Source organism: Prionailurus viverrinus, chromosome D4 (genome assembly GCF_022837055.1).
Source record: "Prionailurus viverrinus isolate Anna chromosome D4, UM_Priviv_1.0, whole genome shotgun sequence".
Lineage (NCBI taxonomy): Eukaryota > Metazoa > Chordata > Mammalia > Carnivora > Felidae > Prionailurus > Prionailurus viverrinus.
Window position 1 is genome coordinate 43,735,852 of NC_062573.1, and position 16,324 is coordinate 43,752,175.

The 16,324-nt window shown below is 43.7% G+C and overlaps 1 protein-coding gene across 4 annotated transcripts in view; it reads left to right on the forward strand.

The window, feature by feature from the left end:
• The window catches only part of SLC24A2 (solute carrier family 24 member 2), a 245,654-nt gene that overhangs the window by 181,677 nt on the left and 47,653 nt on the right, over positions 1–16,324 (forward strand). The gene's annotated exons all lie outside the window — the stretch shown is intronic.

Genomic DNA, 16,324 nt, shown 5'->3' on the forward strand with positions numbered 1-16,324 from the left:
TCTGAAATAAGTTCACCATGGAAGAACACTGGAAAGGTTTACTCTTGTGAAGGGAGTTACCCTGTTTCCCCCATTTCACCCCACACATGCCTCCATCTTTTGGGTAATAAATAATATTTATAAGGTATGAAACGTTTGGGTTTTTACATGATTCTTACGTTGATACTGACAAGCAATCAAAAGGTAGTCCAGAAGAGGAATCAGCTAATTTTGGCTTTGGACATGAGCGAAACTCCCCAGTGTGTTGCATATCTTGTTTGCAGCTTCTAGTATTTCTAAGTTGCCTTAGCTTGCCCAAGATCTCCTAGTTGCTTTGCATCAAAGAAGCGGAACATCTGACAGCCCCTGGTAAGAGGAAGCTCCTTCTCTGCCTCCCCGCCCCCGCACACAACTCTGGCTTCTGTACAATACCCAGGCTATTCCTGCACTTTCAGTTAACCACTGTGGCGTTTTCTAAAGCAGCAGGCCCCTATTAGGGTCTCATGCCGGGCCCCGTTATGGCCCAGGATCCTCCCAACAACCTGGGGAAATGAGAGTGCCAGGGACAGAAAGCTACCTATGAGAATAAGTGTCCTACCACCAAGAGGATAGAAAGAGCAATCCAGACCTTAAAGGAAGGCTCCTGTGCCAGCTATTATTTGTATTCCATGTCTTCAGATCACTTGGGTTTTTATTGGCAATTGGCTTGAGAAGCCAAAGCTTTGGGACTCGCCTCTGGGCATCTCCCCAGCCCCCAGCCTCAGTTTCATGGCTCCAGCAGCAGGGGGGAGGGGGGGGTCTGTTAGCTTCTCCCCGCCCTGTCACGACCGTCCACTCTCTCTCTTTCCTCTTTCCTCTTTCCTGTCCTCTGCCGTCCACCCTTCACTTCCCATTCTTGGGGCAGCATCTGCCCTGCTCTTGCCTCAGTTGCCCCATTTCTCACCTACTCTGTTCCTTTCCTTCCTCTTTCCACATCCATTAGAGCAAGAGTTGGTGTCCTTTCTCAGCCTCCCTAAACCAGACAACTCAAGGCCACACCAAGATGCAAAAAACAGTACTTCCAATCTGATCCACCCACCTAGTAACACGTGGGCTTTCTAGGCAGGAAAATAAAGTCAAAATCATGCCGGCCCTTAGCAGGGCTGTGAAATTGTGTTTGGGGGCCCTCATGGGCCACCTTTAACATTTCTTATGACTTCTCTTCACTTTCCCATCCCTTCTTGCGTATCCCTTTGTGTCCAGTTCTTAGCTGAACTTTCACCCCTACTACCGTAACAGCTAATAGTGGCTCAGGCAGCATTTTTAAAGTGTGTTCTGTGATAAACTCATTTCATATGATGTCAGTAGGAATTTTGCCACACCCCAGAAATAAAGAAGGTAAGATTGATTTCCTAGTTTAATAAAGTGGAAGAGCTCCTGAGTTTTCTTTGCCACGTGACCTGTCAGAGGCTTCCGTGTGCTCCTGTGCATTGCAGCATCGAGTAAAGCATAAAGAGGGATGAAGTTTCTTGCCCAGACTTCTTTGATGAAAGGCCTCTTTCTTCCACGGAACCTCTTGCGGGACTGTTTTAGAAATGCTGATCAAGGTGCTATCCTTCACTGGGAATAGGAGCCTCTGAAAGATTAAGAAGTGTTCCAGACACATAGCCATCCCTCTCAAGTACTCACAGAAATTCTTTGGAATACTTTGGAACAGGTCTTCCTCTAGCCACATCAAGCCACACCCTTCACCTCCAGGACAAGCGAGGCCTGGCTTAAAGCTAATTCTGGGATTCTGTCTGAAAGATTCAAAGCCAGCCCAGTAACCTCAGACCAGGCAACAGCTACATGTGACTCCTTCAAACACTCGAGAGCCTCCCCCTCCCCCTGAAAATAGTAACTGTGATTTGTGCTGCTTCCATTTGTACGACAGAAGGAAGTGTCATAAAGATGTAGATGTTTGGGGCGATCGCTGTAGGCTGCCTAACCTTCAGGAAATACCCCTCTCCATTTGAAGCATTTCTTTTCACACTTTTAGAAATGTGACTAGCTCTTGAGCAGGGCTTTATTGTAATTGCCCATATGACTAGTCCTCGTTTGTAACTATTTCCAGGAAATCCTCTGGATGTTATGTGAGGTCAGCTACTTTAAATGAGGGCCCATTTTTGCCCCCCTCAAGTGGAGCAGTGGAAAGATGGGTTATATATGCTACCCCATATCTTAAGGGGAATTGAGTGATGATTTCCTAAATATAGAGAATTGTCTTGAACATATTCAGCTCGTTATTTTAAGGCCCTGCTATATGCAAATTATGTTGCTAGGTGCTTTGGGGAAATACAAGATTAAAAGGTGAGCAATTTGCCCCCTGCAGAATTTATAGACAGGGAGAAAAATGAAACACAGTAACCACTGAGCCACCAGGAAGAAAGTGGTAAGTACCATAGATATTCAGAAGAAAATGGCAGACTCCAGAAAGAGGAAGGATTGCTTTCAACCAGGGGGAAGATTTTGTGGAGAAAATGAACTGGGTTCCAAGGATCAGTAAATATGGGATAAACTGGGGAAGGAAGGGTGGTAAGTTCTGACCTACCAGGCTGAGGATGGAATCAAAGGATAGGGACACACCAACCTTTACTGGCCACCTGCCAAGTGCAGTGGGTGTCATTTAATCCTTATAATGACCACACAAGGTGGATTTTTTCAAAGATGAGAAAGCCAAAGTTCAAAGTGTTCTATTAGATGAGGAAACTAAGACTCGGAGAAGTAAAGTATTTTGCTCTGGGACTCAGGGGTACTAAGTGGTGAATTGGGACCCAAAGTCAGGACCGTGGCACACCCAAGCTCTGCCCTCTTGGTACTGCTGCAGTTTGATGTACAAGGTGGGTGTGAGGAAATGGACCGTTCAAATTGGCGTCAGAATAGGGAGTGGAAAGAAATGCTTGATGGGAGACCAATCATGGGAAGGGTTTAAACTACAGACTTAGAATGAGGGCATCATAGAGTGAACAACAATGAGCTCCTGAATAAAACATGAACCGCTACTTGGACACTTCACCATAAAAAGTTTATTTTAATAAGACAATATACTCACTCTCAGACATTGGACAAAATCATGACATTTTGACAAAAAGTGACCTTGCCCTCAGAGCCCTCTCTCTCCCTCCCTCATCTTCAGGTGCCTTAGAAACTAAACTGGAAGACCTCCCTAGGCCACACCCAGCCTCCTCCTCACCCCAAGCTAATCAGAATTTCATTCATCCATTCATTCATTCGTTCATTCTCTAATACATCCACTCAACAACACTCAGTAAGTACCAGGCATTGGACCGGGTCCAGGGCTGATTGAAGACAGTCCTTCTAAAGAATTCACACTCTAGTGGGAGACACAGGCAAAGAGATGAGTAGTATGATGGACAGACCCAAGGTGCAGGGAGAGTCCAGTGGAAGGCATCATATTCAGTCTTGGGAAATGAGGACAGGCTTCTCAGAGAAGTGATGTCTGCGTTGCCTCATTCCTGCATCCCAAGATGACAACACCTACTGGCCACCTGATCCTGTGTTCACTTAATAATAACTGAGCACCTGCTCTGTATGACACATTTTGCCAGACTTGATAGGTTAGTAAGGCTTACTCTTCCAAAGCACTGCATTTCCTTCTATAATAAGATGCCTCCAGGGATGCGAACAAATTACTCTAGAAGCGGCCTTTTGGTGACCTCAGACCGCTCTACATGGGCAACCATCCTTTTATCTCCTTGTGCAGTAATACTGCATATTCTTGAAAGAGCGATCTCCAATTTTTACCTGGAGCTAATAACCCATAGTGTGTTTCTCACCTGCAGATATCCAAGTTACACACCATTCTCATTCTGGAAAACTCTCAAAAAGTTGAAGTTTGCTTTCTTACTAAAATTAGGTGAAAATGTAGAAAGCTAGCTCAAAAGAAAACATCCTTGTGTGGTTGAACAGATGAATTAAAAGGAGAAGAGACCTTGCCATCCATTATATTAGATGGAACTAACTTTTACTCTTTGGAGATAAACGTTCATAGAGACGTGCAGATAGGTAGATAGACAGAAATCCTGACTAATATCTTGCAAAGAAGCAATGTATGGGGAAGCTGCCTGCAGTGTACTGTCCTAAACTCATTGCCCCTTAACACTAGCCATTTCCAGGAAAAATAATTTCTTTATCATTTAAAAAGTCTTTGTTCATTTGTGTAAGAAAAAAAAGATATAAAAAGTTGTTGTAATGTCAAGGGCAAAAATTACAATTATCTTTTCCTTAATGAGATTAAAGATACTACTTCATGGCAACCAATAGCCCCTTTCTTTACCAAACTGAAAAGCTAATGTCTTAACCTGAATGCTGGGGTCCTAAATTAAGCATGTGGCTGAGTTTTGAAAACCCCCATTATCTTAAAGAAGTAAAAGCCTTTAAGGTCACATAGTCTAGCCAGTCATTTGATGTTCTTAACTGCAGTGAAATAGTCCAGTTCTTTTTCAAGGAGAAATTGAATTTTGGAATACAATTTAACAGTATTTTCCATTACCAAAGATGTATCCTCTGAAAACATAGTCCCAAAACAGGTCTTTGGTATTACCTGTGGCCTTCACATTATAATTTAATCTTGCCCGAATGGATAAGACTGTGTTACATACACTGATCTATTAGGCAGGATATGTTCAGCTGTATATAGTAGAAAATCCGAATTAACAGTGGCTTTGGTCAGATGGAAGTTAATTTTTCTCTCAAGTAAAAGAGGTCCAGAGGTAGGCAGTATGTGGCAGATATGGAAGCTCTTCACTAATCCAAGACCAATCCCATCTTCTTCATAATCCTAGTATATGACTTTCAACGTCAAGGGCACCTTGTGGTCCAAGATGGCTGCTGGTAGAGCTCCAGTCATCATGTCTATATTCCAGGAAGGAGGAAGAGCCAACATGATTTTCCCCAGCTATTTTGTCTTCTTTTTGAGGAGGCTTCCCTTTAGACCCTTCCAGTAAAACTGCCCAAAACCAGTTACATGTCTACACCTCATTTCAAGGAAGCTCGGAGATGTAGTTTATTAAACTGGGTGATTTGCTGTCCTCCAGCTTTACGTATTATGTCACTAGGAAATGAAAAGGAAATAGATACTGGATAGGCAACATGCAATCTCTCCTCAAAAGAGAAATATCACTTTTGTATAATTATATGTTGATAGGGAATATGGAGAACAGAGCAAGCTGTGTGAGGGATGTTGAGAATTCGTGTTAAATTTGAGATACCTGTGAGATATCCAAATGGAGATGTGGAGGAAGCAGTGGAAATGGAGTGTGTATCTTGGGAGAAAGGCCAGGGATATGGATACAAATTTAGGAGTCACGCAATAATAGGTGTTATTTAAAGCTACAGAACTGGAGAAGAATACTGACCTAATCAGTAGGGAAGAGGAGGTCAGGGTTGGCCCTGTGGACTCCAAAGGTTAGAGTCTGGGAGGAAGGGGGAGACCCAGCAAGGAAAACTAGGGTGGACAGAGAACCAGGAGAGAAGGGCATCCCAGAAGCCAAATGAATATTCCACAAGAAGGCAATGAAAAGGTGATACCATCAATGAATTGACCAGTAAAATCAAAGAATTGCTGTCGTACAAAGAGAGTGATGGATGCAAAGTGAGATGCTTCAAGTCAGGAGTTTGGAAGTGGTACCATTATTGCTAATGATGAAGTCTAGATCTGACCACAGGAGTGGATGAATAAGGTGAGCTAAGGGAGAGGGTAGCTGGAAATGAGCAGGTTAGGGTGGTGAGGAGCCAAGTGTTTCAGGGCTTACCTATTACCGAAGCTGATAACAGGAGCTGTGTAAAAGAGTAGCGGGTTCTGGAATGACAGAAGGTTGATGAGGAAGTCAGTTGCCATAGAGGTGGTAGAGGTGGCTTATGCTTCAAAGGCACAAGAAATGGTTTGGTAGTTGTGAGAAAGGGGGGATGGAATGTGGGCCATTTGGAGAGACAAGCACCTGCCCCTTTCAAGGGCCATGAGAGACAAAGGGCCCTCAGGAAACAGAAAGGCAAAGAGAATATTCAAAGCAGAGGTTAAGGACGTAGAGACAGATTTACTGGTGGCAGAGGTGTGAGATTGAGTCAGGTCAGGCATTTTCAGAGCCACATGGAGATGAAGGTCTGGATGGTGTTGGATGACCCAGAGGCTCTGCTGAAAGGAAAAGGATACAGGATGGAATGGGAACAACCTAACAATGTGTTAGAAGTTCTTACTTGGTAGGGGCCCCCCAGGCAGTTTGCACTGATAAAGTAGGGTCCATCTTTCCAGGATAGGGGAGCACTGGGGAACCCCTTAAGTCCAGCTGGGGGTGAGGAAGGTTGAAGAAGGAGCCTTCCTCAATTCAGAGAGCGAGAGGGTTCAACCCAGCACAGGAAGACCTTTCCTACAGACATGGCCAAAGATGCAATGGCCTGCCTCAAAAGCCAGTGAGTCCCCCTCCTCTGGAGAAGCCAAGGTAGCCTCTGTCAGAAGAGTGTTCAGGTAATGGACACCTTGATAGCCCTTTGAGTCCCATGTCCAAGATTCTTTCCTAGTTCCTTGCATTAAATGTGATGGCAGGCACTGGTTTAGAGTCTACTTTTGAGATTAAATCTTTTGAAAACTTGATCTTACATTTTGGGTAAGCTGCCACCAGGACTGTGGGTAGGTAGGTTCCTGGGCCACAGCTTCTGAAACAGAAGGCTTGTGTATTATTTGATCCAGTTCATAGACAAATTGTTTATTAATGTGGTTTTATATATAGGGGGTATTACAAAAGATAGTTCCTGTGAAATAGACCTTTAAAAGAATAACTACCTTCTCTTTTAGTTGCAAATACAAACTTTTAGCACAGTAAAGATTGTAACTGCAAATTAATTTTAACTATTCCGTTTAATTATAAAAAAGCATTACATGCATACAGAAGTAAAAAGCAAACACGACATAAGGGAAAGCAATAAAAATGAGTCTCCCTTTTACCCCAGATTCCACTCATTCCTTAGAGTTAACCACTGTCGTCTATTTTCTAACATACACGCTTTTCTTCTATACACCGTTCTCTATATCTGGCTTTTGTTTATTAGCATATAGTGGAGACGTTTCCATATCAGCACTTTCCTTATCCTTTACTAGCTACATCGTATTCTACTGCTTGCCTCTTCCATGATAGGTCCTTCCCATCAGTCCCCTGTCAATGGCCATTTACAATATTTCCATTTCTGTTGATTTATCCAATTATTAGAACACCACATGAGCATCTTTCCCCATATAGGCAATTCTACTGAATGGAAGACATATACATATAAAATAAATCCCTAGAAATAGAAATGCGAGATCAAAGCATATACACATTTCAGATTCTGAAAGCTATTGCCAAATTGCCCTCCAAAGGAATTGCACTAGCTGATGTTCCCACCAACAGTGAATGAGAGTTCCTCAAACCAACTTAATGAAGTCCCTTGAACAGTCCTTAAAAGCAGATCAGCCTTTGCATTGTAACTGCCTTCTAATTTACTGATTTCAGAAGCCAGATTTTTTTTTTTACCAAAGTTGAGTTAAAGCCAGGGTTCAGTTATGATGGAAGTCTTTCCTCTAAATTAAATGACAAGGCTATTCTTCCTACACCGAATATCCAATTTCCACCACATCATGTGCCCCCCTTAGCACAAGACTGTTGTCATCCCTGCAGAATATCTGAAAGGTACACTGCAAGTTAACTTTCTGCCTTCCGATTACCAAAAGTGGGGAGCCCCCGTTGTGCACGGACACCATTTCCCATACCATGTTACGTTTCATTCATTCCAGGTTCATGGTTTAACTCATTCAGTCCAACTTGCCATCACCGGAGGATTTTTCTAGCCACAGATGCTCTCGGTAAGGCTGAGCCTTACCCCTCCCCAACATGTACTGCCTCACCATTTATTAACCACATTACTTTTTTAGAGATGTATTCTTACAAGTATCTCCTGGGGCTGGATCTTAGGAAGACAGCAGCCTAGTAGGTGCATAATCAGACTAACCAGCTAGTAACTGCTGTCAGATCTGTCAGAAAGACCAAACCAGCTGCGTGGGTGAATCCACGGTCTTCCTGAAAACCAGGACCAAGGAAGTCTAATTAGAATACATCCAGTTTTTCAGACTTCATTGCGTCTTATTTTCATGATCTAAACTGTCAGCAGTAAAAGCAGAAAGATCGGACCTGGCAAGTAAAGGCAGATTTTGCCACATTGCATATGTAGAAGGTGTTAAGTTGCAGCAAAAGGCAAATTGTGGATGCTGCTTTTTGTCTATTTCTGACATCCCCAGAGCTGAAAATGCTAAGTTGCCTTCATTAGTCAAACTTGAATACTATTATTACAAGTTAATGATATAATTTCCCACCCCCGTGAAGCTTTCTCTTACAAAAAGGAAAAAGTGGGAATCTGTAATACCAGGAGGCTGGCATGTTCAATTATGCATGGTAAGATTCTCTTTTGATTACATCTGAAATGAACGGAACCATGTCATTTTAGTCATGGACCACTAAGCCCTCAGTAGCATTTAGTTAAGAACACTCAGCATGTGTCGGCACTTCTGTCGCAAAACCATGCTTCAAATGAGATCTACAGGCACTGGTTTACGATGTAACATTGAGGATTCCAGAAACTAGGAAATAGGAGCTCAAATCAACTGACGATTCACAGACACACGAAATCCTGGTGACAGGAGATGACGTATGTACGTGAAACAGTGGCTGCTCCTGAATAAATGCCAGCCAAATCTAAGATCTTTCATTTCACATCAGGATAAATAATTGGGTGATATATAGGCTCATGAGAAGAAAGAACTGTTTCATGTTCTGCTTTTTATATAAAAGAGTAGCCATTCAATACATATGTATTCAGCACCCACGATGTGTCAGGTGCTGTGAACAAATAACAACTTGGCCCAAATGAATACGTTAATGTCACAACCCACTTGCAGAGACACACCCAAGATATGGGCTTTGAAAACTGACTCTGGAGAGATCTTTTGCACCCATTCGGTGGTAGTGGGGCTGGATGTTGGCAAGTCTTGAGATCTGAGGCCTGCCCTATAAAGTGATTGTTTATTCGTTTATCTCTCAGATACCCACAGGGGGCAAGGGACGGGAACACGAGAAAGACAGTCAAACCTTCCATCATCTGTCAGCCGCTACCTGGCTCAGAACTCCAAAGCTGAGATCAGAGAAACCCCTTTGAGAATTTCGAACCCCTTTGAGCCATTTGTATCCGTGTATATGAGACAGAAATTTTTGGGAAATTAAGTTCCTAAAATAATAAAGCAGGTGACCTAAAATGATAAAGAACATTAGCTCTCAAGCGGTGTCAGCCTCAGCTAAGGTCAATAAGCTGGCTCTTTTCCTGAGACACTGTATTCTGCCATTGATCCTCGCTGTGAGTTTTTTGGTTTGTGAAATCCCAATTTTGCCTGGGTTTGATTAGATTATATGCTTTTTAAAAAGCCTCAAAATAGATAAATATTGACTGTAAACACTATGAGAGTTTAGAGGCTTAATCACAGCATTAACCAAGAAGAGTGCCTGGTGAGTTTTCAGCAGTGTTTCTGCAGGTTTCCGGTCCTTCCTTGTTTCTCTACCCCCAGAAGGAACATAAGCTATGAATAGATTTTTATACAGCAAGTGCTCTAACCAACACACACACACACACACACACACACACACACACACACACACACCCTTTGTTGTTTGTGTTAATGTTGGTATATTCATAAATACTTATTGAGGACCAGCCTAGGAAGTAGGCATTGGAGAGCAGATGAAAAATGGTAGCCCTATCCAGCTGGTTGGAGAGAGGTCAGTAGAATACCTCTGAGGATCTATGATAACTGGTATGATAGGATGGATATCAGTGCTGTGATAGAGAAACGTACCAAGGTGCCTTGCCAGCCCAGGAAAGGAATTCAGGGAAAGTTTCCTGAAACATGAGATGCTTTGAAGCAGAGTCTTAAAAAGGAGTGAGACATGCAAATAACAAGTGTGGAGCATTCCAAGCCACAAGAAGTGTAACTTAAAAACTGGGAGATCAGTCAAGAGACTGTAACCAACATCCACACTGGAAATGTTGGATCTAAAGTGTTCAAAAGTAGACTCTGAAGGAGTTGGTAACTAATTGAATGTGGAGTACAAGGGGACCTCTAAGATGGCTAGAAAACACTGTGAGTGAGAAATCACCAATAGAAAGTGCAAGCAGATGGACACATTCCTAGGAGGAAGACAATGGGTGGGAGTGGTGGGCATGTTGAGTTTTACTGTGAAGGGGACTTGCAAGTGAAGTGTTCAGAAGTCCATTGGATAAGAGGATCAGAGCTAGAGATCTGAATTTGGGAATCACTGATATTCAGGTGGAGGTCCATTGGGTTTTTTGGCAGAATGTGGGGGTGGGGGACAGGGAGCGAGGAGGGAGCCTGAGGAATAGTGTGACACCTAAGTGTCACTCTCAGGAGTCCTGGAAAATCAGTTTGGACTGGGATGAAGAATATCAGATGCACTGAGAGACCCAGTCATGTGGAGGCAGAAGTGGCCAAGGGTGGATTCAGTGAAGCAATGCTGACAAAGGCCGGGTGCACGGTGAAGAGGTGAGCAAAGGAGCCCCGGGGACCCAGAGGTACCAGCATAGGCTGACCTCTCCAGAGGCTTGGCTGTGAAGGGAAGGCAAGTGAGGGCAGTGCCAGCAGGAAACCTCAAGTCAAGAGAAAGGTTCCCAGTGGAGAGACTTAACCATGATTATATGCTGAGGGGAAAAGGAAGGACTGAAGAGTCATAGTGAGTGAGTAGGCAAAGGCACGACAGAGTCAAGGAACTGGAATAAAGGACAAAAATCTCAATCTTTAAGATACCAACTTTTGAAAAGCATTGGAAATCTTCCAAAATATTTATGAAAGCATTCCATATTTCCACTGATAAGGTGACCCTGCTAGGGGAGTTGATAGGATCAGTTCACATGCGGACAGATCCATTCTTTACAGTTGATTCCAAAGGTCATTCTTCTGGAAAATCATTTTTTAAAGCCTTAATAAGGAAATCTGGCTGCTTCATTTCATTGTATGATGGCCAGCCGTTGAGATACAATTATGTATATATTCTCATTAATTACAGAGACTAGTCCTATGATTAGATCTATAAAAATAACTACAACCAAATTATGTTGATTACCTTATTATATGGTTCATTCACAGAATATTTACTAAAGACATTTTACAAAATACTTTATTACAATACTGGTTTAATTTCCATTATCAATGTAGTCGTAACAACCAGTTTTACATGATGCTTCACAAAAATTAGAAAAAATGATTTAGAGGTTGTGCTTCAAAAATAAATTTAAGAATAAATAAACTCTATGTTCTTGGCATTTTTGCTTAAGATGAAAAATTTTGTAATGTTTTCCTTTCAAGAATAAAAATCAGGGTGCACCTGGCTGGCTCAGTCATTAGAGCATGTGACTCTTGATCTCAAGATCATGAGTTCAAGCCCCATTTTGGGCATAGAGCTTACTTTAAAAAAGAAAAGAAAGAAGAGAATAAAAATCAGGCCAGATCCTGTGAGGTGAATAATCTGATCCATGAGGACAGTTTGTAGAATGGAAGAGGAGTTTATTTCTTCAAGCTGCTGAGTGGTATCTTGTATCTTAGAACTTTCCCTATTCTCTGAGTTTCCATACCCTTCTGAGAAGGCCCCCACCATCATGAATCTTAAGTCCTTGTTTTTTGTCTCTCTGTCTCCAGGCTGTGATTCTACAAGGGCACCAACTAGATTTATCTTATTCACCAAACACTGCCTGGTACATAGCACAGGTCTGGTTCATATTTACAGAGTGGATGATTGTTTGTGATCTGTACTCACTTGAAAGCAAAGCTCACATTCCTAAGAGAGCTGATGTAGGGAGAACTTCACTGGAATTCAGTGAGTGCATACACTGTGCCAGGCATCATTCTAAGATGCTTGTTGAGGGATAAAAGATGGTGAGAGACGGTCCCTTCCCCAGAGCAACCTGCTATCTGATGGGAAAGCAGGCATGTGAGCAGCCAACTGAAAGAAATAAGCACTACGATGAGGTATAATCAAAGTGCCATGGGAATGATGGATTTCCACTTGGGAAGGGGGGTGGGAATATCATTAGATACCTTCAGGTTGGGCCTTCAGTGAGGCCTTAACAAATGGGAAGCATTTTAATGAACAAGGAGGAGCCAAAGCCCCCTTTCCAACCTTCTGTGCCTTCTTCTGTGCTCTCTGTACCTCCTCTGTGTCACACAGGCCCCTCTCAGCACCTACTTTGCCAGCCCTGGTGATGTGCAGAAAAAGGATGACTGGCATGCCCCTGGACTGTGGACACCTAGTCCACCCCATTTTCTCCTATTTACCTTCAGAAAGTCCCTGGGATTCCACATGTAGACTCAGTCCCACTGGGGCCTTGGGTTTGCATAGATCGGGAAGGATTTACTTTGGGTCATTAGCCAACAAGAAACATATTAAGGAGTGGTTGCCTCAACTGCTTGCCTGGAAACCCAAACACAATGATTTATCAAGCCCTACAGGGCTCTGGGGATGCCATAGGGAACAAAACCAATGGAAAGCCCTCCCCTCATGGAGCTTGGCTGCTAATGGAAAGCAACAGATAATCGATAGTAATGGTGATATAGTATATTAGATGGCGATAAATATTTTAGAGAAAACAAGCTGGGGATAGGAAGTGCTGGAGAGAGAGAGGCTGCAGTTTTAAATAGGCTGCTCAGAGAAGCCTCTGAGAAGGTGAGATTTGAAGAAATACTTGAAGGAGTTGAGAGAGTGAACTCAATGGATCTCTGGGGGAAGAACAATCCAGGTAGGGGGACCAGCAAATGCCATGGCTCTGAGGTGGGACACCAAGGAGGCCAGCATGGCTGGAGCAGAGTGAGACTGGAGAGAGGGAAAGGATGAGGCAGGGCAGCCTAGGTGGCTAAACCTCCTTACAGGTCCTTGTAACGACCTTGACTTTCACCTTGACCTGGAGAGCCACTGCAGGATTTTGTCCAGAGGAGTGACATGATCTGATTGATCACGAAGGATACCAGGATGAGACGGCCTGGGAGACTGGTTAGTAGACCAGCAAGGTCACTGCTGAGACCAGGGGGGGAGGAAGGAGAAGTGGCCAGATTCTGAAATATTTTGGAAGTAGAGATACCAGACTTGCTGATAGATCGCATGTGGGCTGCGAGAGAAAGAGAGAAGCCCAGGATAGCCCCAAGGTCAGTGTTTGCTTATTGCCGCATCAGTTACATTGCATCCCTCCTCAGAGTGACGATGGCCTCTCTGACTTGAGTCTGTGATTCCAGAGGGAAAAAAAGGCAATGAATAAACAGGAGGAACATTCAGCTGCACTTTTGCTTTTTAAGCTACCTGCCAAGTCGTAAACTTCAAAGACAGAGATAGGAAAGGCAGAACTGAAAACACAAAAATAGATTTCAAAACACTGTGTTCAAGTTTTGCCTTCTGTTTCATTTTTTTCTTTTCTTCTCCCAAATCAAGGTCTGTTCACTGAAGTGTGTGTGGCTGCTCCCATTTGCATCTATATATCTCTTTTGTCCCATCTCTTCTGCGTTGCTGATGCTCCGAATGTTCCGTAGGAGCCAGGACCTAATTGATCACCAACCCCAAGGCTTCTTTTGTAACACCGCCTATTACAGGCTTGGTGAGAAAGAGGTGAAGGAATTTCCTGGGACTGTTTTGATTAATTAACAGCTGAACAGAAATGAAATCCATTGCTGTGCAGCTTGGGGCTTCTCTTTCATGTCTGGGTGATAGGGTCAAGGATTTTGATTCCTGATGGGTTTTCCAAACTTGTTCTTATTCACATTAGGGCCTTACACTCTGATCTTTTCTTCTGCTCTTCCCTGCCACCCCCTCAACACACACTCCCCTGCGGATATTCAGCTGGTATTCTTTTGCAAACTTCAGGACAGGCTAAACTATATTAAAACTGTGTACTAGGTTTTGACGTAGGTGCCTCACGATTTGAACAGAGTTTGCTATTTCTGAGATTTTAAGTATACAAATATCCGTCGCTGTGTAAAAATACAACACTTCGAGGCTTTGCACTACAACAGAGTGTATTTTTTAAGGTTGCCTTAAAACATGTAAAAAATCACTCCTGCCCTCACTTTGAAAAGTACCCCAAAATGTCTTCATTCTTCATCCCCAGGCACAGGGCTGCAGTTGTTTCTGACATCTGTCCCTCTGTATCAGCCCTAACGCCAGCGTGGAGTCCATGCCTCAAATAGTTTATGGAAGTGGCCCCCTTACTGCCAAGGTCTCCTGCACCAGAGGCTGCTAAACATGAATTCTTTTGTGAATATCACTCTTTTTCTTCTCAGTACTTCATCAGAAGGATGTCCTATCATTCCTCTCCATAATAATAACCATTTCGGAGTGACAATTCCTTTACTGTATATCAGAGCCCGTCTAAACACCTGATGCATATTAACACATTGAGCCTTCCAACAGCTGTATGAGAAGGGTGTTCTTATTATCCCTGTTTTAAAATTCTGAGCCTGAGACACAGGAGGTAATACCCTTGTGCACCGGAAAGGTCTTGGAGCACACAGATCCATTGTGCAGCTGTAATTCCTTGCCTGCACTCTGTCCCCACAGGTGATGGGAGAAGACTGATCATCATCTTTCCATTTTGAGATTGCAAAGATATCAGTGTTTAAGACACAGAACGTCAGCTCTGTCACCTTGACCTTCTCCATCTCAGGAAGGTGTAAAGTGATCCTTTTCCTAATCGGTTTGGAACTGACTCGGGAGGCCTCACTGAAACCTGAACACCAATCCAACTAGGCTTAGATGTCAAGTGAGGGTGTAGCTAATTCTCCAGACTCACATGTCTGGACTGATAGAGAAGATGCCAGCGCTTCTCCTAAGGCAGCTCAGGGCCCTGTCACCTTGACCCTGTGGTTTTCGTTACTTTTTCTTTTTCCTCTTATTTACAGATTTCTTCTGATGCCACGCGTCATGATAAGCCCCTTGCACACATTTTCTCACTTAAGCTTTGCATCGGACTCATGAGCCAGTGCCGTAGGAATCCTGTTTAACAGATGGAATCCCTGTTTAACTCACCCAGCAGAGCCAGTGAAAGAGGCAGGGTTTAAACCCAGATCCACCTTTGAACCCAGTCATGTCCAAAATTTAACCACAATACTGTGCTGTCCCACACACACACAGACACACACACACACACCCTACTGGGTGTTCTGCCCAGCTTGTGGCTTCAGGCTAAACAGGTCCTGAAAGCGCCATGCCTTCCCACCCCGAGGCCCAGAGGGTCTTTGAGAATCACAGCTTCTGCGCTGGCTTCTGCCCCAGAGACCTCATGCTTTCTCTTGTCTGGCTAGCCATCCTCACATCTGTTCTCAGGGGGTGCCCTGTGGCAATCCCTGGCATGTCCATTGGGCTAAAATGGGCATGCCTGGCTTTGTCAGGCTCTGCCCCACCACCCTCCAGGAAGATACCTGTGTGTTGAATTCCGAAGGTGGTATTTCACTGCTGCTTTTCTCGAAAGGACTCTTGGAGGGAAAATCCTTTTAGGCCACTGAGCAGCCATTGTCAGCACTGGGAATGCAGAATGGTAATCAGGTCATGCTAACTGGGACGAAGGTTGAATTTCAAAAGTTGCAGAGGTGAGTGGGAAGGAGAGATCCCAGCCAGCCTCTGCAGCTTTGTCCTGTTGCCCCTAGGGCTAAGCCCCAAGAGAACAAATAGAGCTAATCCCTCCCACCTTTCAGAAGCTTAGAAAGTCCCAAGTGCTGCTGCAGTGGGAAAAGTACAAACACACTCTCTAGAAAGCCCTCGCTGACCTGTAAAAACGTTCAAGACCCTATGAAATCCCAAGTCTAGAGTCATTTCCTACCCTATGCTCCTAGCCTCCCTTTAGAGGATTTGGGAAAGCCAGCCCATGAGTGGCTGTGGCCAACACCGTGGCCGAACCCTTCCATGCTTTTGGGTCCCTTTTACTATCATTTCTCCTGGGTATACATCTAAGCTCTGAAAAATACTCCTGTAACCACAAACAAGATGTGATTAGCTGTTTTCTATCAGATAGTTTCTCTGCCATGATTCATGACTTTGGGGCATTCCTGGGGTCGGGTTATTTCAGATTATGTTCCCACAGGTTTATTTGTCTCTTCTTCTGAATGTTTCCTGCTTTCTTACTATTTTTTTAAGTAATTTTTAAACAGCAGTATTTGATCCTTTTCATCTCACAGAGATCCAGGAGGTTCCAAGTTCAAAGAATGACCCTGAAACCACTGAACGGTTTGATTAGTAAGAGC